This window comes from Polypterus senegalus, chromosome 13, assembly GCF_016835505.1.
Source record: "Polypterus senegalus isolate Bchr_013 chromosome 13, ASM1683550v1, whole genome shotgun sequence".
In the NCBI taxonomy this organism is placed as follows: Eukaryota; Metazoa; Chordata; class Cladistia; order Polypteriformes; family Polypteridae; genus Polypterus; species Polypterus senegalus.
This window is the reverse complement of record NC_053166.1, coordinates 121,220,990-121,247,264: the sequence shown is the minus strand read 5'-3', so window position 1 is coordinate 121,247,264 and position 26,275 is coordinate 121,220,990. Positions and strand designations below refer to the sequence as shown.

General features: G+C 38.5%; 1 protein-coding gene across 1 annotated transcript in view; it reads right to left on the bottom strand.

Moving 5' to 3' along the window:
* Nucleotides 1-24,295, bottom strand: part of LOC120542446 (cysteine-rich and transmembrane domain-containing protein 1-like) — a 79,916-nt gene extending 55,621 nt beyond the window's left edge. Inside the window, exon 1 of the mRNA XM_039774933.1 lies at nt 24,125-24,295. The gene's annotated coding sequence lies outside the window, so the exon portion shown is untranslated. The remainder of the gene's footprint in view (nt 1-24,124) is intronic.
* Nucleotides 24,296-26,275: the final 1,980 nt, after the last annotated feature.

The following is a 26,275-nucleotide window of genomic DNA, read 5'->3' as shown; positions in this document are numbered from 1 at the left end:
CATGAAACCAGTATAATTTTGAAAAATACCGTGATATAGAATTTTGGGCATACCGCCAAACACTAACATAGACACAAAGAATGTTTGTGATAAAGGTTTCCTGCAGCTGTACACTGCTACTCAGTAGTATCTGAATGCACTATGTAAAAATAGGGTATTCAAAGTATTTTAGTTTACACCACGGCAGGTAAAAGATATGATGGGTTCCATTTATATTTATTATAAACAAAAGAAAAAACACACGGCTTGATCAAAATTAAGAAAAAAAAATTTTTTAAAGTTTAATGGTGGCAGCGTAATCATCATCAAGTATCAATTTCTCTTTCTGAAGTACTAAGAGCAGTAAATTTCAGCAAGTCTCAATACAGTCCAACATCTGATAAGAAATTAAAGCCACAGAAACATCTCTCACTTTAATTTTTGGCTAAAAAGTAAAGAGAATGTAAACACTTTATATTTAAACTAAGAATTTTAAAAACAATAAAAAGTACTCAAGTCAAGTTGGGGAACATGCACTGGTACAGTGCGTTACCACACAACGAAACAGCTCTGGATCCCACCTGGCAATCCCTCAAGCAGACATGCGGTCTAGTCCCCACCTTCTGGAAATTACCCATTTGCTACAGCCAGGCGTTACGTGGGCGACCCCTTGTCCTGGTTGGGTAATCGCACAACAAGGCCTTAGTGCCGTAATCCACGCTCCCTCACAATGCAGGTAGGTAATGTGCCTCAATCAGGACTCCATAAGCAACTGCTCATTTGACACAAAGTCAAACCAATGGTACACAAGGATTTTCCGGAGAGAGACAGTACCAAAAGGAGTTCAGTCTTCACCTCAGGTCACTGGATAGCGACCATGTCTTGCAACCATATAGCAAGACAGGAAGCACCAGGACTCTAAAGACTTGCCCTTTCATCCTTTTGCATAGATATTGGGAGCGCCACACACCCCTTTCCAGCGACCTCATGAACCTCCCCAAGCTCTCCCAATCCGTCTACTGACTTCACAGGAAGAGTCACCAGAGACATGAATGTCACTGCCAAGGTAAGCAAAAGTTAACAAAGTAAACCCTGGGGAACATTAATTCAGTACTTTCACATTTATGATCTCACCATAACTCATTTTCATACACAACTGATTAATGTGGATAGGGTTTCATATGTAACAAAAAAGAAGATGTTTACACTTTTAAATGTTGAGTTGATAATGAGAAATCTACTTGACCTGCATCTAAAATAATTTAATAGATTTAAAAAAAAAAAACTGTTTCCACAATCCAAGTTTGATTGTATATAATGCACCATGGCTTTAAACATTAATTCTCTCCACATCAGCAATAATGTAACATACAGCCTTCAAATGGATGTCACTATACAATACCATGTATCAGGATATATATTTGTAGCCTATTACCAGAAAATTATCCATTAAAATTCACGTGTTGTACGAAGCGACTGCAAATTACCAAGTTTATTTTATTACTATATCCGCACACAATGAAATTACAATGTTGGACAGTTTTTGGGGTCAGGAGACATACCAGTTTCCAAGCCAAATATTAATGTCAAGAAAGATGGTACATTAGGATGAAGACAAGTTGACTGAAGAATTTGCATTTTCAGCAAGCATTAAAAAAAAAAAATCCAACTTAAGTATAAGTGGAGTCAAATGTTCCAAAATTAAAAGCCTTTTTGACCAATCAAAATATTTCAAAACTTGACCACAAGAAAGAGTCCTTATGGGCAATGCATGCAATTTACCCAAAAGCAATATTGTGAGCCATCTTAATTCTCAGACCAAGGAAAAATAAACTAGGAACTATGGATATTTATGGTTATTTGAGGGAAAAAATTTTGGGATCTACCATATCATTTACCCACAGGGGGAAATGCATTAAAGAAAGATAGTGAAAAAGTTAAGTATAGCAAATTTGTTTACCACATCTTTAACAAAATGCATTTTGAGATTTCTAAGAAGCATAAAATAGGAAACCGGAACACGTTTGCAAGCTTAAAAGGTCAATTATGGAATCAATTAAAAAAATTCCACCTATAGTCACTAAACATTAAAATGAATGGAATTTACAAAAAACAGTTTAAAAACTATAAAAATCAGAGAGCATTTATATTAAAAAAAAAAAAAACCAACACCAAACAACAAAAACCCCATGACACTATGTCAATACTGGTCCAGACAAAAGGTTGCTTAGGTTTTGTCCAGTCATGTTTAATTGGATACCAGCACTTTTTACTGATCAAATGTATGGCCATTTTACACTTTCAATCCCTACTTCGCTTGCGGTTTGTAAAATGTATTGCCCATGTAAATAAGCATTTCATTGTACTGCTTATCCAGCATCCTATGTAGCATAAACAAGATATTTAATGTAGCTGGAATGGTAATACAGTAATCCCTCCTCGATCGCGGGGGTTGCGTTCCAGACCCCCCCGCGATAGGTGAAAATCCGCGAAGTAGAAATCATGTTTGTATGGTTATTTTTATATGTATTTTTAGCCCTTATAAAACTCTCCCACACTGTTTATAAATATTCCCCACAGAGTTATACAGCATAAACCCTTTGTATTCTCTTAGATATTATGTAAGATTCATTGAAATTATGCATGTAAAAACACTGTTTATATACAGTAAAACCTAAATATTTTAAAGAGAGAGTGTCTCCGATATCACATATATTACAGCAATTACAATAGAAAGGCCACCAGCAATAAATACGTACAATGCAAGAAAAATAGCATACAGTAAATGTGTACACAGTGACAGTAAACATACATATTATGTACTAAGCACTGTAAGTAGAAAATTAATTATGGTTACTCACCAACAATGACACAATGACTTGTCTGATAACAATGAGTTTAATTTTACTGCTCAACAAAGGAGAGAGTTACAGCCCTTGTAAAGGAGCCACTTCAGGCGATTGTGGAGCACTGCCGTTGTTGTTCTTCTGGCAGTCTTCAATCAAAATCCCTAAAGCAGATTCCATCAAGACTACTGCCTTATTACATCCACTTACAACTTGTTTTGCACCCTGGTTAAAAGGACACTGCGGCCATAGATCTTGTATTCCTTTCCTACTTTTAAATAAAAAGAATCGTAGCCTCATTGATGCTGTAATGGCGTCCTACAGCAGTGTAGATTTTCCCTTCCTTCAACAAATGCAAAACATTCACCTTTTTAGCAATCGTTAACATGTTCCGTTGGTGCTTGGACACGGCCCCTGAAGAAGTAACAGGAGAAGATCATTGTGGAGCCATAATGAAGGGCTTGACTACACACACAAAGATAAACACAAAAGTTAACTCTTTACACAGCGAAACACGTTGATGCTGAATGAGCGAGACGAGACTTCCTGGTTAACACTGCATTCAGCACACAGGAACTTAACTGCATGCTCTGATTGGTTAGCTTCTCAGTCATCCGCCAATAGCATCACTTGTATGAAATCAACTGGGCAAACCAACTGAGGAAGCATGTACAAGGAAGTGAAAAAACACATTGTCCGCAGAACCCGCAAAGCAGCGAAAAATCCGCGTTATATATTTAGTTATGCTTACATATAAAATCCACGAAAGTCGAAGAGCGATATAGCGAGGGATTACTGTATCCACAGCATTGAAACATTTGACATTTTGCAGACTAACGAGTATATATATATATGTGTACTAGCAAAATACCCGCGCGTTGCAGCGGAGAAGTAGTGTGTTAAAGAAAAAGGAAAAGGAAACATTTTGAAAATAACGTAACAGAATTGTCAAAGTAATTGTTTTGGGTATTTGGCCGCAGCGTCACGAAGTTGTTTTCGTCTAGCTGCATCAGAAAATGTACCACGACGTCTGACACACCTCCTTTTTAGTGTTTTCTCACAGCTTGGATTGCTGCTGTTATAATCGGTTTGAGTGTGTATACATATACATACACACACACACACACAGGTATACAGTGGTGTCAAAAACTATTTGCCCCCTTCCTGATTTCTTATTCTTTTGCTTGTCACACAAAATGTTTCTGATCAAACACATTTAACCATTAGTCAAATATAACACAAGTAAACACAAAATGCAGTTTTTAAATGATGATTTTTATTATTTAGGGAGAAAAAAAATCCAAACCTACATGGCCCTGTGTGAAAAAGTAATTGCCCCCTTGTTAAAAATAACCTAACTGTGGTGTATCACACCTGAGTTCAATTTCCGTAGCCACCCCCAGGCCTGATTACTGCCACACCTGTTTCAATCAAGAAATCACTTAAATAGGAGCTGCCTGACACAGAGAAGTAGACCAAAAGCACCTCGAAAGCTAGACATCATGCCAAGATCCAAAGAAATTCAGGAACAAATGAGAACAGAAGTAATTGAGATCTATCAGTCTGGTAAAGGTTATAAAGCCATTTCTAAAGCTTTGGGACTCCAGCGAACCACAGTGAGAGCCATTATCCACAAATGGCAAAAACATGGAACAGTGGTGAACCTTCCCAGGAGTGACCGGCCGACCAAAATTACCCCAAGAGCGCAGAGACGACTCATCCGAGAGGTCACAAAAGACCCCAGGACTAAAGAACTGCAGGCCTCACTTGCCTCAATTAAGGTCAGTGTTCACCACTCCACCATAAGAAAGAGACTGGGCAAAAACGGCCTGCATGGCAGATTTCCAAGACGCAAACCACTGTTAAGCAAAAAGAACATTAGGGCTCGTCTCAATTTTGCTAAGAAACATCTCAATGATTGCCAAGACTTTTGGGAAAATACCTTGTGGGCTGATGAGACAAAAGTTGAACTTTTTGGAAGGCAAATGTCCCGTTACATCTGGCGTAAAAGGAACACAGCATTTCAGAAAAAGAACATCATACCAACAGTAAAATATGGTGGTGGTAGTGTGATGGTCTGGGGTTGTTTTGCTGCTTCAGGACCTGGAAGGCTTGCTGTGATAGATGGAACCATTAATTCTACTGTCTACCAAAAAATCCTGAGGGAGAATGTCCGGCCATCTGTTCATTAACTCAAGCTGAAGCAATCTTGGGTGCTGCAACAGAAAAATGACCCAAAACACACCAGCAAATCCACCTCTGAATGGCTGAAGAAAAACAAGATGAAGACTTTGGAGTGGCCTAGTCAAAGTCCTCACCTGAATCCAATTGAGATGCTATGGCATGACCTTAAAAAGGCGGTTCATGCTAGAAAACCCTCAAATAAAGCTGAATTACAACAATTCTGCAAAGATGAGTGGGCCAAAATTCCTCCAGAGCGCTGTAAAAGACTCATTGCAAGTTATCGCAAACGCTTGATTGCAGTTATTGCTGCTAAGAGTGGCCCAACCAGTTATTAGGTTCAGGGGGCAATTACTTTTTCACACAGGGCCATGTAGGTTTGGATTTTTTTTCTCCCTAAATAATAAAAACTACATTATGTGTTTACTTGTGTTATATTTGACGAATGGTTAAATGTGTTTGATGATCAGAAACATTGTGTGACAAACATGCAAAAGAATAAGAAATCAGGAAGGGGGCAAATAGTTTTTCACACCACTGCATGCATACATGCATATGTATGTGTCTATATGTGTGTGTGTATAGCTTTGGTCACCGAGTGCAAGGGAAAAATAATAAAAATGTAGTCTACGTCATTAAACAGTAAAACATTAACGTTTTAAGAAGTAAAGCTACATTGAGCATTACTGGAGTGGTTTCGGGTAAACTACATTTTAAAGACGGTGTAACACAACAGGTAAGTAGTACTAGCAGCAGCTAAAATGTATATGGATGATCTCTCGGTAGTAGATCCCTTTTGAAAGGCGCTACACGACGGCTGTGGTATAGAAATTACATTTTCTATGTGAACGTCCAAATTTCTGCCTCTGGTAATGTGCCTTACCAGCAATTAAAGAAAATTAGTTTTGGTGTCCTCTGCAGTGTTAAGAGAGAAAGGCTTTGGTTTGGGAATAAAAGGAAAAAAAGGTGTAAAGAAAGGAAAGTTGCCTTTTTCTTTTATATAGTGTAGAGAGAGGTTTTTGCTGACGATATGAGCGCCTTTTGGGGACAGTCACGGTGGGTCTTGTCTAGACTGGTGAGACGTCCCTGCCATTAATCGGCTGTGATGGCACTGTTGGTCCTCCACTCCTGTGCATGCCTTCATAATCCGAGCTGACGACCTCAAAATCGTATATGTGCAAAAGAAAGTGCGAAGCGCCTTAATATTAGTTTGCCACGGGGTAGAAAAGGGATCCCGTGATTGCACTTGTCTGGGCTATAGTTCAGGGGGAGGAGGAAAAAAATTAAAAGTGCTCACTTTGAGAAGCGCAGTCAGCGTCTCAAAGGCCGGCACAGCTATGCGCGCGCGCTGGCTGCTCGAGTTTTGGAGGGCAGGAGACGCCACTTTTTGCAGACACGTTCACGTGATCAAAAGTCTCTGCGCTCTTTGGAGGTTATTCATATATACAATGGGGCAAAAAAGTATTTAGTCAGCCACCAATTGTGCAAGTTCTCCCACTTAAAAAGATGAAAGGCCTGTAATTTATCATAGGTATACCTCAACTATGAGAGACAAAATGAGAAAAAAAAAAAATCCAGAAAATCACATTGTCCGATCTTTGAAGAATTTGCAAATTATGGTGGAAAATAAGTATTTGGTCAATAACAAAAGTTCATCTCAATACTTTATTATATATCCTTTGTTAGCAATGACAGAGGTCAAACGTTTTCTGCACGCCTTCACAAGGTTTTCACACACTGTTAATGGTATTTTGGCCCATTCCTCCATGTAGATCTCCTCTAGAGCAGTGATGTTTTGGGGCTGTCGCTGGGCAACACGGACTTTCAACTCCCTCCAAAGATTTTCTATGGGGTTGAGATCTAGAGACTGGCTAGGCAACTCCAGGACCTTGAAATGCTTCTTGCGAAGCCACTCTTTTGTTACCCAGGCGGTGTGTTTGGGATCACTGTCATGCTGAAAGACCCAGCCATGTTTCATCTTCAATGCCCTTGCTGATGGAAGGAGGTTTTAACTCAAAATCTAATGATACATGGCCCCATTCGTTCTTTCCTTTACACGGATCAGTCGTCCTGGTCCCTTTGCAGAAAAACAGCTCCAAAGCATGATTTTTCCACCCCCCATGCTTTACAGTAGGTATGGTATTCTTTGGATGCAACTCAGCATTCTTTCTCCTCCAAACACGACAAGTATTTACCAAAAAATTCTATTTTGGTTTCATCTGACCATATGACATTCTCCCAATCCTCTTCTGGATCATCCAAATGCTCTCTAGAAAACTTCAGACAGGCCTGCACATGTACTGACTTAAGCAGGGGGACACGTCTGGCACTGCAGGATTGGAGTCCCTGGCAGCATAGTGTGTTACTAATGGTAGCCTTTGTTACTTTGGTCCCAGCTCTTTGCAGGTCATTCAGTAGGTCCCCCGTGTGATTATTTTGACCCCACGTGGTGAGATCTTGCGTGGAGCCCCAGATCGAGGGAGATTATCAGTGGTCTTGTATGTCTTCCAATTTCTAATAATTGCTCCCACAGTTGATTTCTTCACACCAAGCTGCTTACCTATTGCAGATTCAGTCATCCCAGCCTGGTGCAGGTCTACAATTTTGTTTCTGGTGTCCTTTGACAGCTCTTTGGTCCTGGCCATAGTGGAGTCTGGAGTGCGACTGTGAGGTTGTGTACAGGTGTCTTATATTGATAACGAGTTCAAACAGGTGCCATTAATACAGGTAACAAGTGGAGGACAGAGGAGCCTCTTACAGAAGAACTTATAGTCTGTGAAAGAAATCCTGCTTGTTTGTAGGTGACCGAATACTTATTTTTCACCATAATTTGCAAAATGAGATAGATAGATAGATATCTATATCTATATCTATCTATCTATATATATATATATACACACACACACAACCACGTTTTTATCAAGGCTTCCGTCGGGTAGTCTTTTGAAACGAAATTTTCCTCCATTCAGTCCTAGCAACGTGCTTTCTTCCGACTCTTACATTTTTGTAGCTCTAATGTGTGCATCGATGTAATCTGTGTACCAGGAAATCATGCATTGACAGAAGTTCCCCTTTGCTTGGAATGCAAAGTATGATTAAATGCGTTATTTTTTAACGCGTTATGGAGCACATGCATCGAAGCTTCTCAGCTGTGCTTGTGCTTAGAAAAGGAAACATTTTAAAAATAACGTAACACGATTGTCAATGTAACCTTTTGTAAGTAGTGCCTGGAGGATTCAGAGTGTGGAGAAACTCTAGAGACAGCGTGTGTATTAACTTGTGGATTTTTCTGTGAGTATTTGGTGGCAGCGTCACAAAGTTGCTTCCGCAAGACTGCGTTAGCTGCGGAGCTCAGCTCAGAGCGAAATGAGGTGAATGGGAGATGACGTGTCTCCCCCACCCGCCTTAACTGTCAATCACCCCACAAACACAGTCTCTCGGAATTTGCGTAAGCACAGCCCTTCACGTGCAATTTTAACTTAGTTACAAAGTGATCAAAACCCTCGTTTATATCCTGCGTCCTCTCATTAAACTTTTATCCCGCATTAGCCGTGGACATGACAAACGCCAGCGGCAGCCTGTTTATGAACTTAATTTAAACTTTAGGTTTACACCGTGCTTTTGTTTCCGAAGTAGCTGCACTCATGAATATGCTTGTATGTGTCACTCGCTCGCTTCTTATTGTTTCGCTGCCTTCTCAATTGTATAATGCATGTTTTCTTCAGCACTTTTTGGAGCTCTTCCTTGTTTTCTACGTACTGCGTTGACAGTCAGTTCACGTGATTACGTGGGAGGCGTGATGATGTCACATGAAACTCCGCTCCCCACGGCCTTCGAGCTCAACTCCATTACAGTATATGGAGAAAAATAGGTTCCAGTTATGACCATTATGCGTAGAATTTCAAAATGAAACCTGCCCAACTTTTGTAAGTAAGCTGTAAGGAATGAGCCTGCCAAATATTAGCCTTCCACCTACACGGGAAGGTGGAGAATTAGTGATCAGTGAGTGAGTGAGGGCTTTGCCTTTTATTAGTATTGATTCAACAATACAACATTTTATACTTTGTTCCAAGTTTCGGCTGCTGCTAAATTAGACTGCTAAGCATCAAAAAAGTAAAAAAAAGTGTTCATGAAGATATTCCTAACATTTGGAGTTAATAGCTGAAGCACCAATGAGGCTTTTCTATTAGTTACTAACCAACACTCAAAATGTGCTTGAATCACAGCTAAAGCTGCCAGATTTTCCTTACAGACAAAAACAAAGGAAGCTCTCTGCGTGATGCAAACCTTTGTTTTGTCAAACGTGAAAATGCCAAGTCATTTATATATTCCAATGCCTGCTCATTGCATCTATGATGGGAAATGTAGCATAATTTAAAACTTGCTTTTAAGAGTGGTTGTCAGGCTTGGTAACCAGTTATCAACTTTTGGTTACCAAAACTGAAACTATGGTTACCATTTTTAACAACCTATATTTGGGGGAAAAAAAGGATTCTATACAATTATAGATTTTCAATCTGAAATGGTATCACGTAACATGTCAGAATATCAGTTGTATGCAAAACCATTCCTTGCATCACGTGGTTTATTCAAACTTTGCCTATGAGGATTGGGGTGGCATAACTCAGTTTATTGAGCAACTATTCATTAATGCTTTTACAGCTTAAAACACTAATTGCCAGCTGACATTTAAAGTGCAAGATGGCGATTTCCAAAAGACCTTCATTTACTCACAGTACACTAAATAGGATTCCACCATAAAATGCATTTTATAATCTTGCTTTCATGTAATACTGTGGACCAGCAAACAAAAATGAACTGCTTAAACAAGCCTAAAATTACCAGAGTTTGCTTCAGTAAGCCATACCTAAAACCAATAATATTAAAGTTTTTCTACTTTCACCATAAATCACCAGATCACAATAATATAAGCAACAGCAAAGGGAAGTACAATAAAGTACAACATAGCACTGCTGCCTCACAGTAAGGGGATGGGGGGTTTCTTCTCTTGGGTGTGCCTGCATGTTCACTCCATTTCCACATGGCTTTCCTGCCACAGTCCAGAAACAGAATTGCGGTTGCTAAACTGTCCTTTGTGTATGCTCTCCTTGCGATGGGCTGTTGCCCTGTCCAGGGAATATTCCTTCCTCACACCCAATGCTTACTTGAATAGATTCCAGCTTCACAGAGACCCTGCTTGTGAGAAGTGTGTTTGGAAATGGATGGAAGTTATATATCTTAATGGATTCATTACACATGTACGTGTTCTGTAGAGCAAATAGCAAAAATATGTAACAACCCATTTTCCTAAAATATTCAACAGCATTTCGTTTGTTTCTAAAATATTGATCCTTGTAACTTGAATTCAAACAAAAAAAGCAAAATTTTTAATGAATTTTTTGATATTTCAAAATTTTGAACAACCAACCAAAATGAAGTGAACAACTGTGTCAAAAACACCCAAAATGTAATCAAGTTGATAGTCGGCATAAGTTATGTGATGTAATCTTAAAGTGTCTGATCTCATTTATAATGCCAAATGTCTTCACTTTAATTCCAATACAGCTGACGTTTTCCTACCATAAGCTACAGTTGGTATCTCATCTTCAAACACTTAAAACAGACTTCTACACAGACATTTTTAGAGGGCGCAGGTCCTGTGGGATTTTTAAGCCCTAATGTTCATCTCTCTAAACTAAAGGAGACTTAACATTTCCCCCTTCGTGCACACCGGGATCACATGTTCCGTCCTGTTTACGTGGATAAAACAAGTTAAACTGTTAAAGCTAGGAAATGTAATGCATAAGCTTACATTTTGTTTTAATTGTTAAACCAACTGGCAAATGGCAAGGCATATGCCAATCTCCTAACTACGCATAATGCGCAAAAACTGGTAATTTCAGATCCACTGCCAATAAACTGGTGCATCACTAAAGTGGATGATATTCTTGGCACCCACCAGCCAAAAAGTGGTCACTAATTGCCTCAAAATGGTGGCCAAGGGCAACTTGTCATCTGTTAATGATGAGCCCTGCGCAGGCATAATTAAAAGATGAGGTATATGGAAGATGTCAAGCCATACAGTCATTAGCATTATACTGACCAGTGAAGCTAATCACACAGCACTTGTTCATGTTCAGCATTAAATGATTGGATTGTGTGCTGTAGTAGATTAATCAGCAAATATAAAAATGTAAACATTGGAGCCATATCTCAGACTGAGCAATGCGGTCAGCTTAGACGGAATCTGATTGAAGGGAATAAACTAGGGCCTAAGGAAAGCAATCAAAAACTGGCATTTTTTTCCTGTGAGAACAGTATGATGAACAAAATTCAATTGGTGAACTACTCAAGACAAATATACAGGGCTGGATGCAAATGGATACTAGAGTTGAAATGCATTTTCCTCCCAAAGCACTTTGTTATAAATAATGCAAGTGCTACTAACAGACATTGTGACCAGCTTCAATGTCAACTGAAATAATTGACGCCTTTATTAAATAGAGGAAAGGCATTGTGGAGCACAGAAAGGTTAAACAATGCCCACTAAAAAAATGATAAAGATCCACATATCCTAAAGTCTTGGCTAGGAACACCAGATTACCCTACTGCACTGGAGCTTTGCAAGCATTTATTCGTTAAAAATATCGACATTGACAGACTACTGAAGAGTGGAGAATCACTGGGGGGGAAAAAACACTTTTCTCACCACAAACATGCAATGAAAATACTAATTCGCAGTTCCCCCAAAATATCTTGTTACTGGTCTAAGAGCTTCTCAAAAAGGTCATAACCAATTTCCCACATGTCCCTGACACCTGCTGCCAAGGTTTTATGGTCCTCAGTATGGAGCACCAATCACATTTATCCAGGACGACAAGCTCATAGTTGGACATGTTTTCTTAGTGTACAGCAGACCACAAAATTCTGTGCAGATAATGTAGACATTTAAAAATGTACAGCAGACTTCAAATAACCAAGAAATCAGGGGGGTGGTGGTCTTGGATGGAGACCTATATGGTATCTTGATGCAATGGGAAAGAGGTGTTGATGAATCTGGTAGTTTGTTGTCCAGCATTTAAATGATGTCCGAGGCAAACTATAAAATCCTGTCAAATGACACTTTCCATTTCAAAATGGTCACGATTCCCCATGAGTCCATTTTCTAGCCATGCAAACCTTGGTCAAGCTGCTTCTTTCATAGGCTACTGCAGGTTGTTTGCTCAGGAGAAAAAAGTAAAATTTACATTTGTGTTTTGAAAAAAATTAAGCAACCACTGGGAAACACATCTAGTGTAGTTAAAAACCCAGCACTATCAAAACATGCAGTGGCCAAAATAGATTTCACAGACACGAGATTCCAAATCAAGCAATGAAAAAAATTGCATTGACTGATGTATTACTGTTGGATGTTGGTTTTGAAGATTCTAGTAGTAATTGCAGTCCGTATTTAACATTTTTTGAAAGAACATCAACCTGCACAAGTCACTTGTGTGACAGCATTTCAGTAACTTGTAGGTTTTTCTGTTGTGTCCAATAGAGGTTCCTGAGAGCAAACAAATCCCAAATTCAAGTTCAAATAACATCAAGATCACTTAGAAAAAGACATAGGACTTAAGGGAAAAAATAAAATAAATTGGATAATGTATTATAAATGGAAGTTTTTGAATTTGTAAAAGCTTGTACAGAGTAATAATCTATTAAGAGGTATTATGTTGAAAAAAACTGAACTTTCCTGACAAAAATTCCTTAAAAAAAAAAAAAAAAGTGATAAGTTCCAAAGCTGAAATCTGTCAGAAAGCAAAGTTGTTTCAAGTGCACAGAAATATGGCCACGACATTACATACATCCATCCATATGTTTGTGAAGACACTTAAATAAAAACACTAAAATTAAACATTTTACAAGAAGCAGTGAAATGGATTTTATACATCTTTCATACTCTAACACGAGAGAAATGCTTGGATAAGTATGGGTAACCAACAAGGAGACCTAGCAGAAAACTAAATGAAGTGTGCTGGCCTTAAAGAACTATAGTCATTTACTGCAGATGAGCATTAAGTTAAATAAACCAAAACACTCCTGTTTTCCTATTTCTTCAAATAACTTGGTAGCCTTGTGGAAAAATTCTGCAGGCTCTTAAGTAGCATTAGCACTGACATCTGCTTAAAACTCAGCACATTTTCAAATTAAAATGCACACAAAAACTTCAAAGAAAAAAAAAATTAAATTGCACAGTATAGCTGTCATTCTTATCCATATTTTGCAGTTAGCCCATCAGCTGCAAGCAGATGGCTGGCCAAATGAAGCAGAAACAAAACTGTAAACATAGCCCAAATGATTCCTTGTAATAATCACCTTTAAGCTCCTACCTTTAATAAAACATTACACACACCTAACAAGTTTGTCTATAAATCAGTAATTATATTTAAATTTGTATTGATCCCTCAAAAAAAAAAAAAAAAAAAGACCCTGAATTTATGTGGGATTGCAGGAACGGTCTTATTTAAAAGGCCCACTAACTAACAGCAGAAAAAGGTTCACTACACTTAAAACAAAAACTGCTTTTGCTTTTTTGCCAATTTTACTGCTTTATTATGCAAGTTCAGAAATGTGAATACTTTGAGAGGGACATTATGTAATCACCCCTCCGGGTGCTCAAATTTCCTCTAAAATTCCAAAGACATGCCCAGTTAGGTGAACTGGCAGTCCTAAAGTAGCCATATTGTGTGCACAGGTTGGACAGTTTGGAGACAAAGTCAGAGAGGCGAGATTGCGTTAGTTTAACCATATAGTGTGTGCTCACCCTGTGATGGACTGGTGCCCTATCCAGGATTTGTTCCTGCCTTGTGCCCTGTGCTAACTGGGATAGGCTGCATTCAGATCCCCGCAGCCCAGTTCAGGACTAAGTGGCATAGAAAATGATTGACTATGAGCAACATTCACTCACACACAAGAAAGAAAAAAAAAAATTCACTGTTTAATAGGAAACTACATTGCAATGGGCCCAGATAAACTAAAAGGGATCTTTCCTACAGTTATCTGGCCACACAACCATCCATTTTCTAATTTGTTTATGTAGATCAGAATCACGGGGAAAGAAGGTGTTTTATCGCAGCATCATTAGACAAAGGCTGGAAACCAACCCTGGTAACACCACTGTAGGTTACCAACTAACCTGCACACCTTTGGTATGTGGAGGGGAAACCCCATGCAGAGAGACAATGAGGACGGCAAAACTACAAATGTTACAAGTGCTTGGGATGGGTCAGTGTTTTTACTATCAATGAAGATTAGGTACAGATGACGTACTTTGTACGTTCATTCCAAAACAAATTTTATTTATCGATTCAAAACTCACATTTGCCAGACATTTACAGTGCGTACAGAGAGTCGTCATACCCTGTGAAAAGCTATACTTTGTCACATTTCACATTTCTCTCAAAGCATTTTCCTTCAATCCTTTAATTGTTACCACACAGCCCACAATTGCAGCAACTGCCTGAGGAAGTATATAAGAATTTTTTTAAAGTGTAAGGCTCAGCTTTGAGACCTCTGAAAAAAGGTCATGTAAAAAGTGACAAAAGGCAACAAAAGACAGGCTTTCCATTTGCTGAACAATGTGTTTGGCTCTTCCCTTTATGTCTATGTTTTTGGACATGACTGCAAGGTGCTCCATATGATGATGCACAGCAGTGTACTGCCCCTGACCTGTTGCATAGTTTGAATGGCGAAAAACAGAGTGCCCGATAAAAGTGTGGCAACCAGCGCAGAGGTTTTACTGCTGATGGGTTTCATACTATGCATCCTAATAACTCTGCTCCTATAGCCTTCAGCTCCCGCTTGCCTTTGGGACTGAAATGATTTTCCACACAAGTTTTAGAAGGTCAAACTTTTTCAACCATTGGCACAGATCTGTGTGTTTAGCATTTCCAGTTCCAGCAGATGGGGTAGACAGTGGAAAGACAGAGCATGTTCACCTATCCCTTTTCTGAAAAGTGCCCCTATTCCTCCTGTTGCATCCATGTTCACACTTGCACCATCTGCTCCAAAAGCACTCATTTTATGTACCCACCAGTTTGGGTTGGTTGGGTCAGCATTCTGAAGCAGTGATTTAATGGCGTTTTGAATCGGTTCTGCATGACCATAATCTCAGCCAAACCTACTAGATGAGTCTTACGTGTTCCATCAGATACCTACAGTATGCGATGACATTGTCTTTCTCGGAGACATCTGTTCCACAATCAGTTATAACATAGATGTAGTTTACCTTTAAAGCTTCTTCCAGCACATTACTTTTTAATTAATCTGCAATGCAACCTACAAACTCTGCACATGCTGTATCATTATCATATGTTTGACACATCCATGCCATTCTTCATCAGCAGAATTTGAGATTTAAAACTTTGTGAACAGTATTTCTTCCAGTGCAATCATATATGCTGCATTGAATTTTATTTTTAATTCTTTCATCTCATTTTCTGTCACTTTCTCACAAGCACGTTGTACTGCCTTTGCTATGGGGGTGTCACGAGGAGCAGACCTAGCAATCACAGTCTCTGGCATTCTTGTGTTTCTTACTCTTACCATGTTTTTCAGTTTCCTTTTTAAAATGGCTCGTGCCACAAATGAATTCTGTTTTACCAGCAATTTCTTGTCTGGCTTGTGCACAAAAGCTGCAATACATCTTTCCCTTGTCATACCGTAACCAAGCAGCTTTATACTGTTTTCCAGGCATCGGAGCCTCGGTGCAGAAGACTTTGCTAACAGGACGGAGTGGTCATCCTTTAATAACTGTACATTTCTGGACACCAGTGGCTGTACCTCAGTTAACCCACTGACTGAATTATCTTCGGTTCGTTCAGAAATAGACAAGGCAGGATTTGGACGAGTGGGCATTTAGAAAAAGTTGGAAATTTTTCGTTTGGCCATTTTGCATGTTACATGGAAAGTTAGAAGGGAATTAGGCCACGACTACTCCTCAAATTCCGTCCTATTTCAGATCCCTATCCGCAGCAGTTAGCGAGATGATGTTTGAAGCAGAGTGGGTGTGTCAGATGTCTCGCTTCGGTTTGGTTTTAATTATGTGATAGTGTAATAGGAAAGGTAGACGCGGGTTGAGAGTTTACGCACATAATTAAAAGCTGTTTCTGCTGCTTTCAATTTATTTTTATTAATTTTATTACAATCCATACATAGCAATCAAGTTTTTACAAAAAAGAGAATTGTTAAGAACAGATCAATCCCCACCCCTGAGAGAGAGAGAGCGCAAGCCAAACGGCGTAAAATTTAAGGCTTGTAAACATACCTAAATTAATAAATTCTCTGTGCTTTATAAACTTATTTTAAAATGTTACCGATTAGATCGTGCCATGTTTTGAAAAAAGTCTGTACGGATCCTCTAACTGAGTATTTGATTTTTCCAATTTCAAATAATATAACACATCGGTTTCCCACTGACTTAAAAGAGGAGAGTTTGGGTTCTTCCAGTTTATCAGAATAAGTCTGCGTGCCAAGAGTGTAGTGAATGCAATCACAATTTGTTTGTCCTTCTCCACTTTAAGCCCTCTGGAAGAACCCCAAACACAGCTGTTAATGGGTTAGGAGGGATTGTGAGTCCAAGGCTGTCTGAGAGGTAATTAAAAATTTTTGTCCAGAATAATGTTAATTTGGTGCAGGCCCAGAACATGTGACCCAGTGAGGCTGGGGCTTGGTTGCAACGTTCACAGGTTGGATCATGCCCTGGAACCATTTTGGAGAGTTTTAGTCGAGACAGATGTGCTCGATATATAATTTTGAGTTGTATAATTGTATGCTTTGCGCATATGGAGCTTGAGTGAATTCTCTGCATTGCTACTTTCCACTCCTTTTCTGATATATTAATTGAGAGATCTTTTTCCCAGTGTCCTCTTGGATCTTTGAAAGGAAGGGATTGTAAAATGATTTTATATATTGTAGAGATGGAGTCTAATTCCTTAAGATTGAGCAATATTTTTTCCAGCGTGGATGAGGGTGCAAGATGAGGAAAATCTGGAAGGTTCTGTTTAACAAAGTTCCTGATTTGAAGATAGTGAAAGAAATGTGTAGCTGGAATGTTAAATTTGGAATGTAATTGTTCATAGGATGCAAAGAAGTTGTCTATATAAAGATCTCTAAGCAAGTTAATTCCAAATTTTTTCCAGATATTAAAAACTGCATATGTTTGCGAAGGTTGAAAGAGGTGGTTCTCTTGCAGGGGTGCCACAGATAGAAGCTTCTCCGTCTTAAAATGCTTTCTACATTGGTTCCAGATTCTAAGTGAGTGGAGCACAATTGGGTTATTAGTATATTGCCGATAACATGTGTTTATTGGAGTGCAGAGCAAGGAATACAAAGAAGTACTGCAGGATTTTACTTCTATTGCGGTCCAAGCCTGTGTATGTTCTTCTATTTGTGTCCAGGTTCTTATCGCCTGTATATTTGCCGCCCAGTAATAAAACTGGAAGTTAGGTAGAGCCATGCCGCCTTCTGCCTTTTGTCTTTGTAGGGTCGCTCTTTTGATGCGTGGATGTTTTGAATTCCAAATAAATGAGGTTATTGTTGAATCTAATTGCTTAAAGAATGATTTATTAATGTATATTGGGATGTTTTGAAATAAAAGGAGCTTAGGAAGAATATTCATCTTAACAGTGTTAATTCTTCCAGCTAGTGTGAGATGAAGGGTTGACCATCTATGCAAGTCTTGTTTAATTTTTTCCATGCAGACGACAATTTTGTTGATAAAGAGCTTTATGTTTACTTGTGATGTTTACCCCTAGGTATTTAAACTGTTCTGCAATGATAAAAGGTAGGGTGTCTAATCTAATATTATATGCTTAAGAATTCACTGGAAAGAGTACACTTTTATTCAGATTAATTCTGAGACCAGAGATCTTTTGAAATTCTGTGAGTGCTGCTAAGACTGCAGGCACAGAATTTTCTGGGTCCGAAATATACAGTACCATATCATCTGCATATAATGAGATTTTCTGTTCCAGTCCTTCTCTGCTAATCCCCTTTATCTGATCAGTATTTCGACAATGTATTGCCAGTGGTTCAATGGCAATCGCAAACAGCAGCGGTGACAAGGGGCATCCTTGTCTAGTGCCACATTCTAGTTTAAAGTAGTCTGAGCAAATGTTGTTGATGAAAACTGAAGCTTCTGGGTTAGTATACAGGAATTTAATCCATGCACAAATGTTCGGGCCAAACCCAAACTTCTCCAATGTAGTAAAAAGGTATTTCCATTCAATCATGTTGAATGCTTTTTCTGCATCCAATGATAATATTTCTGGGTGTTTGATTTAGTTGGTGAGTATATTACATTAAACAGGCGTTGAAGATTTGAAGATAAGTGTCGGCCCCTAATAAATCCAGTTTGGTCTTGTGATATTACCGAGGGAGCACTTTCTCCATCCTTCTAGCTATGATTTTAGAGAGTATTTTAACATAGTTATTCAGAAGTGAAATTGGTCTGTATGATGCACATTGTAATAAGTCCTTATTTTGTTTTGGAAAGACCGTGATTAATGCTTGGCGAAAGGTAGGGTGAATGTCCTGGAGTGACCAAGTCAGAACCCTAACTTGCATGTAATAGAAAAATCTGTGGATAAACTTTAAGAGCAGTCCATTGCCACTTCATACGGAATTTGACTGAACTCTTAATTTTGCAGGGAAGAATGGGAAAACACTCCCAATCTAGGTGTGCAAAGCTAGTAGAGACAATGCAAAAGGATTGATGGATGTAATTACAGTAAAGGATGTCTGTATAAAGGATTAAATCAGGGGATTGAGGACTTTTCCAACTTTTTTTTTTTTTTTTAATTTTCTAAAACTTTCTTTTAAAAAGTTTGATGTTGCAAGGCAACATTCGTAAAAAGAGGCTGGTAAAAAGTTGTTTTGAGCATAGTGTTTTTGATTTCAGGCTGTATGACAAATAATGTAACCACTTCGAAAGGGTAAGAAAACTTTCTATAGGCCCTATATGGTTTGCTTCAATTCTGTGGTGCTCAGTGTCTCAAAGCCCAAGAATCATCCATTATTGAATTTCTCCTTGAGATTAATAAAGTATCTATCTATTTATTATAAAAAGTGATGAAGGTAATCTAACAATTCAGAATACAACACATATTTGAATGCTATGAGAATGATAGGGATGCAACATCCAAGAAAGCATACGCTATTGCACTTGGGGACAATAATGTTCAATGGCTAATTCTGTATGTGTTCACAGTAGTAACAGTAGAAGATGGGCTTATGTGAACTATCTCGAAACCATCACCGCTGTATGGAAATTGACATTATGAATTGATAATTACAGTTTTGGCTTCTTGGAATCAATGATTGCTATGACATTTGCAGAAATTTGTAAAATTAAATTCATTGGTCCTCACATCAACTAGTCGATGTTTCCTACTATATATGAGCTAATGCAAACAAATATCCCAAATGACAAACTGATTTTGACAAATTTGAAAAGCTTTTTTTTTTTTTTTTTTTCTTATTTTGAAAGAAGTGTTTTCATAAATAAAAAGAATCCCGAGAAAATCTTGGTATTTAGTAATTCATGTGGTGCTGACAAGGTTTACATTTTGACTTGGTTAGGAGTAATACTAATTTAACTAGTTTTTTTTTAACTAACAGTAAATGTTGCTGTATAATTTTAGAGATGTACATATGGCAAGATAAATCACAGTCTAGTGAAGATCATTCTAAAGCCCAAGGCGAAATTCCCTAAAGTATACAGCAAATCTTCCCATTTCTAGATAACAACACTGCCGGCCCAAATACAAGTTTTGGCTAACCAACTGTTAAAATTGTTACAAGTTGTGTACCTGTGCAACATGAGGTTATACATAAAATGTCAAAATACAGATTGAAAAGACTTGCTACTAATCCAATGCCTTACTGAACTTCCTTTGTAAGGAGACTAAACATAGCACCGATTACACAAGGCTGACAGTCATTAAATTAATCATTCACCTGTTCAGCCAAAATCTTGATAGTGCATGTTTTGTATAATAAATTTAAATGTCTATACAATGCTACAAAGTGGTACTCATTAGTCACTAAATGTGCATAACTACTAAAGACCCTGCATAAAGATAACATACCTTTCATAAAACATGTTTACCTGAATAGCAAGGACGACTGAATTTCTAGTTATTGAAATCAATCTTCCAGTTTAACTACATACCCCACCCCTAAAAAACAAACAGGCTTTTAACCAATTCAATTTATAATCCTCACCCCATTTATATTTTTTGCATGTTACATTCAGTAATTTATCCAAAGTATTTATACAAACAAGTTATTTGGCTGGACTTAATTGTATACTGATATAAACATTTTAATTGTATACTGACACACAAACATTTTAGCCTATGCTAGAAATGAGAGACATGACAGGACATACAGAACAGGACCTTTTTAAAGAGGGTAAAAACAGATCTAGATAGAAATTGAAAAAACAAAAGTAGAGCTGCACATCTAGAATTTTTAAATGATTATAGTGGAAAGAACTATATTTGGAATTGTACAGATTATGGGGCAAACGCTGCAAGGAATCTGTATAAGAAAATACAGCAGCTACAGTACTATACTCCTGCTGTCCATTGTCTTCTTTATAGTCAAGATCTAATAGCTGTCTTGTTAGAAGTCATCAAGACAGTGGATCTTTTCACCAAACTAAGCCACCTAGGCACAGCTGAAGAGCCATGAAAATGTAATGACAGACAAACCTGATGTTCTGCTGTGACAGAGATTCCACTAATCTCACAAACTAGTAAATCTTCAAATTAAACCAGAATTAAAACCCAAGTATTTTACATCCAATTTGTGTATGCTTTGCCCTCCATTGTCCATTACTAAAGTGCATAAGGAAAAGTTTGTGTATACCATTTTTCACTGAGGATGTGTGCCCCCTGCGAAATACACCCTGTTCCATGTGGCATAACTAGACTAACATTTTTTTATTTGCAATTCTCAAAACTGTCATGTTAAACATTCTTCAAAAGGCTACCTTAAAACACTAATCTGAATATCAAAATGCTGAAACTTAAATACAAAATAAATTGATTCTATATTTATTAGTGACATAGCTCAGGTTTTTGCTAGGAATATGCCATTTCACCAAACAAAGCTGATCAATGTGTATTTGCCTTACTTTTGGAAAGGACTGTCAAGTGGAGATTTGAACTAGCCAAGATACTGTATATACAGTATCTTATATACCTGGCAACAGTCTATTCTATGTTTTAACTTCCCTTGGACACTAAAGTAAATGTTATCGTGTACTAGGCTTTAAAATTATAGTGTGCCTCATCTCTATACTCGCCAACATATGTATAGTGCTTCATAAGTATTCCCTGTAGGCACTGGAAGATTAATGCTTCAGTACCAGGATTTGCCATTTCTGTGTGTTAAGTTCCTTCGCTGCTGCCCTAGTCCTTGACCATTCCGTCAATGCTAAGGTAATTTTTGTAAGCCTATACTTTTTTAAAAAAAAACAAAAAAAAACACCTACTTTCAGTGATATTTCTCTTCAACTGCCTTTTGGCATTTCTAATTTCCTTTTCAGTGGATGGTATGCCTATTGTTACTAGTTCCCAATTTCTCTTGTATAAATTTATGCAATTAACTGCTTACTCATCCACTGAGGTCTTCTGTATCCCAATTAGAAATTTAAGGATAAACTTGACATACACTGGTGTGCACTCCATTACCACCTCCCCACTATTCCTTAAACTTCTCTTTACAGTACCTAAAACATGTCTCCCGCAAATGTTTTTCAGACCTTGCCGCATCAGCTCAAAATTTATCTGGCCCAATTTTAATTTGTTCTACCAAATCTATATAAATTTAGCATACGTTATCAAATATTCATAATTTATCTGAACATGTACTGCAAGCAAATTAAATTCAATAATATGCATCTACAATTGGAAAACATAGGCTTAATGCTATAAACGGGAACGTGCTTAAAAAAGTTCTTAAGCTGAATCTTTGTCAAAAAAAACAAATCAGGTTGATAAAAAAAGAAAAACCATTGAGAGAGAAAAACAAAACTCATAACCTTAAGGCCATTACAGATTTTATTCTTTAAGGATGCTTAGCACTTTTTTCCTGTCACCAATGCTTGTTTTCTTCAGGTGTCATTGGGATCTTAGCTAGGTACTGAATGAACCTGAATAAATTAAGATATACTGTACCAGGTACTGTATTGGACTACCAATTTTATTCCGAGACAGAGACCCTCATGGCCCAAAGCAAGTCTTAATGCCTTTTACATTTGGTTTACAGTATAGTCATTGCTCACATGAACTGTTAATGTAACACTATAAACCAACAATGAACAAGACACCAGCCCACAGAAAATACATTACACACAGTATGATGACCATTTATAATGGATTGCACAAGTATAGATGAACAAGACACAAGCCCACAGAAAATACATTACACACAGTATGATGACCATTTATAATGGATTGCACAAGTATAGATGAAAGCATTCTTTTTCTTGAAACAGACTAAAGAATATAGGCAAGGCAACCATGATGTCACAGAAACAAATGAACAAAGCGGATTTATAGTTGGCTGGACAGATGCAAATCTAATTACAGCATTTCATTAAAGAACACTAGAATGGAAAACAAAGTCAAACAGGAGACCATGTTAAAATGCCCAAACACCACAAGCACTGTTAACCCAATTGGCTTTTCTATGAGAAACACAACTAGGTATAGTCAGCATGGTTACTTAACTAATTTGAAATCCAGTACTTGAGCACTTAATCTATCAAAAGAATGTTCTCCAACACTCTCGGAGATACACATTACCATAGACAAAATAGAGAAAAAACAGCAGTCACAACAATGTAACTATCCAAATACATTTTAAAACTCATGACGTATTTGTAAGCACAACCACATCCCAAGACAAACTTTACTCTTTTGATGGTACAGTATATACATTCACTAGTTTATGGACGTCATTACAGTATTCACCAATGATGTCACTGCAACACGATTTGAGCCAGTTGCATCTGCTGCTTTTTGTGTGCAGCAGCAACCGGAAGCAATTTTATCCAAATACAGAACCGTCCTTAATAATTAATGCATTATATACGTAAAGAACAAAAGCCAAACTACAAGAACCCAAATACTGTATTTGGAATAAATCAGCCATTTAATGGTGACCATGAGAATGAGAAAAATTAGTTAAAGATCTAAAAATAACTGGAAAATGGAATCTTGGAAGACCACAACAAACGGATTTTACCTCTAAACAAACTAATTTTTACCCGAGCTGTGTGGTACAATAAAGCATTTATTACATGAATGAAAAAGTTTTTCACGACCCTCCTTTCCATTCAGGTCGACGTTTAATCAATAAGCATACAAGTTACACCTTCGAAGTATTATTTAAAGCTGCTTACAGTTTCGCAACCTTATCGAAGTTAAATATTTGAAACGCTAACAGGCACAAAGACGCAGATACTGCAAGCGAAGTAGTCACTCCTGCGCATTTCGTCATATAGTGAATCTTTTTTCAACAACCACCTGAAAAGAACTAGATGGGTCCCGAACAAAAAGCTAAACCTATCACATCGTTGAGGTTTTGTTTAAATATCTTTTTACACTCCTACAGTTAAGTGCCGCAAACGACTAATTACATACGCTGGGAATATTTGAGTTATCGGCCCCAGAAATAACTCCGTTGCAATTCAAGGTTGAGATGCTGAATAAAACCGGCGAAACTCGATATATCCGACCCTTTACGTGGGAATTCAATTCGCGCATCGCCACTAAAGGTCTACATTTCCCAATACACCTGCATTCATTAAAATGTTAGTTGGGTAGGCTGTCGCTTTAAAGCCATAGAGGGCGATATTCTCGAAAATTGCGTTGGTAACGGGAGAGTGCACAGCGGTCCAAGTAAACTGCATAAAGACAAGTTAAGGCAAAATTTGCAAATATAAACGAACAGCACAATTTCTAGAAGAAAAGAAGAAACGTCGGACAAAGGGCATGCAAAACGCTGCGGAAAGAAGCTCAACGCGTTCAGTTAATAGACAAGAAATCCCATTAGGAAGTTACCTCGAAATATAGAACTGGTCTCTTTGGACAAGACGGTTTATCTGGTTACTATAATCGTCCGTAATCTTCGTACCGTCTTCCTACAAGGTTGTCCAAAGGGCGCTCAGTACTATCCACAAACAAACACCGACTCACACGACAAACCTCTGGCACAGCCCCTCAATGCCGCTGGGTTTTTTTTATAGCCATGACGTCACGCCTCCGCCTTGTCACTCCTATCAGCTGACACTCGCCTCCAGTGGCTGGCCCAGCACTTTTTTGCTACTACACGGACCTCTGGAGAGTTTCAAAAAGAGGGATAGGTTGATGGAATGGTGCTGGGAGTAACGGGTCTTTCCAGTGAGGGAAGGAGAAAATTATAATGATACAGCTATTAACTCGCCGCAAGAAGTGCAATTTTCCTCCGCCGGTGAGGGATGTATCCTGGATGCTCGTGTTGGTTCTACTCTGTTTTATGAGAAGACGGAGAGAAACAGAACGCGAAGGATATTCATACACATTTTATACCACTAACGTTCTTTTACTGTACAGTCTTCCTCCCAAATCATTTCATTGTAAGAAACGTAATAGTGGCAAAGCTTCTTTGTAAAAAGTGCAATAAAAATTAGCGATGACCGTGAGAAAAAAAGGCCTAGAGCGCTCCTAGGCGCGCGCACGTGAATTTCGCGTTGCTACTTTTGCTGTGTGGCTGGTGCATCGGTTCATCGCGAGGTCACATTAATCATGAGGCGCATGCAAACTAAACATGTACACGAGTTTATCTTAGATCGACGGGACAATCGGCTCCTTTGTGCCCATTTAATAATCATGTGGTCAATAGAACACCAATATTCTGGAGCGTACACACTGATTCAGGGCAGCAAGACATTTGAATGCGTCATAGCACATCTAGCTGTGGATGTAACGGTGCTGAGGTCCAGCATGTAAAAACGCGCAATGATCTATTTTTATCATCTAATTCTTTTAAGGTCAGATTTCTTTAGAGCTTTGAGCTATGAATGAACTTCTATCACCAAATTATAGATGTTCACAGTTGTCTGTCAGTCAGTCAGTTAGTCATTATCCAACCCACTATATCTGCTGGAGCCAATCCCAGCCAACACAGAGTGCAAGGCAGGAACAAATCCCAGGCAGGGTGCCAGCCCAATGCAGGACAAACACACCCACACACCAAGCACACAGTAGGGACAATTTAGGACCGCCAATGCACCTTTTTGTGAGAGGAAACCGGAGCACCCGGAGGAAACCCACACAGACATGGGGAGAACATGTAAACTCCACGCAGTAAGGACCCGGGAAGTGAACCCAGGTCTCCTTACAGCGAGGCAGCAGCGCTACCACTGCACCACTGTGCAGCCCACTGTTGTCTGACAAAATTCAAATTCATTGTCGTCACAGATAGATGCAAAACTTTTCCAACATTTCAAAGTACTCTCATTTACACTTGCAAAACAATGACACCACAGTAAATTGTCCAGCCACGCATAATGCTACTTTTTTGGCTAACCAAATTAATTTGTTAGAAGTTGTGATTGGATGTGTTCTGTTTTATATATATATACAATTTTGGTGTCTAAGTTTCTGAGAAGATGGCTTTATGCGTTTAGGTAATGTTAATTTTTTACTCCAATAGTTAAATTTGAGAAAAAGTACAAAATATCAAGTGTAATGATTCTCAGTCTTTTTAAGATGCACATTTTTATGGTGTTTTCTTGCCCCTACTCTGTTCAGTGTTTGCATGGACTGGGTATTGGGCATGGTCGTGGGGTCCAGTGGCTGTGGGGCATCTCTTGGTGAAGAAAGATTCACTGATCTTGACTTTGCCAATGAGGCTGTGATCTTCATGGAGTCAATGGAGGCTCCGATCAGGGCTCTTGAGAGAGTCCGAGTGTCTGGGCTTGCGAGTGTCCTGCATAAAAACCAAGATCCAGGCTTTAACAACCTCTTGGACACAGCCATCAACAGTGTGTCTGACTGCAGAGAAAGTGTTGACCTTTTTGAGAGGTTTACTTATCTTGGCAGCGACGTTCATGTTTCCGGTGACTTGTCCTATGAAATGAGTAGACAGATTGAGAGAGCGTGGAGGGTCATAAGGTCACTGGATAGGGATGCATGGTGCTCCCGATATCTTTGCAAAAGGATGAAGGTCCA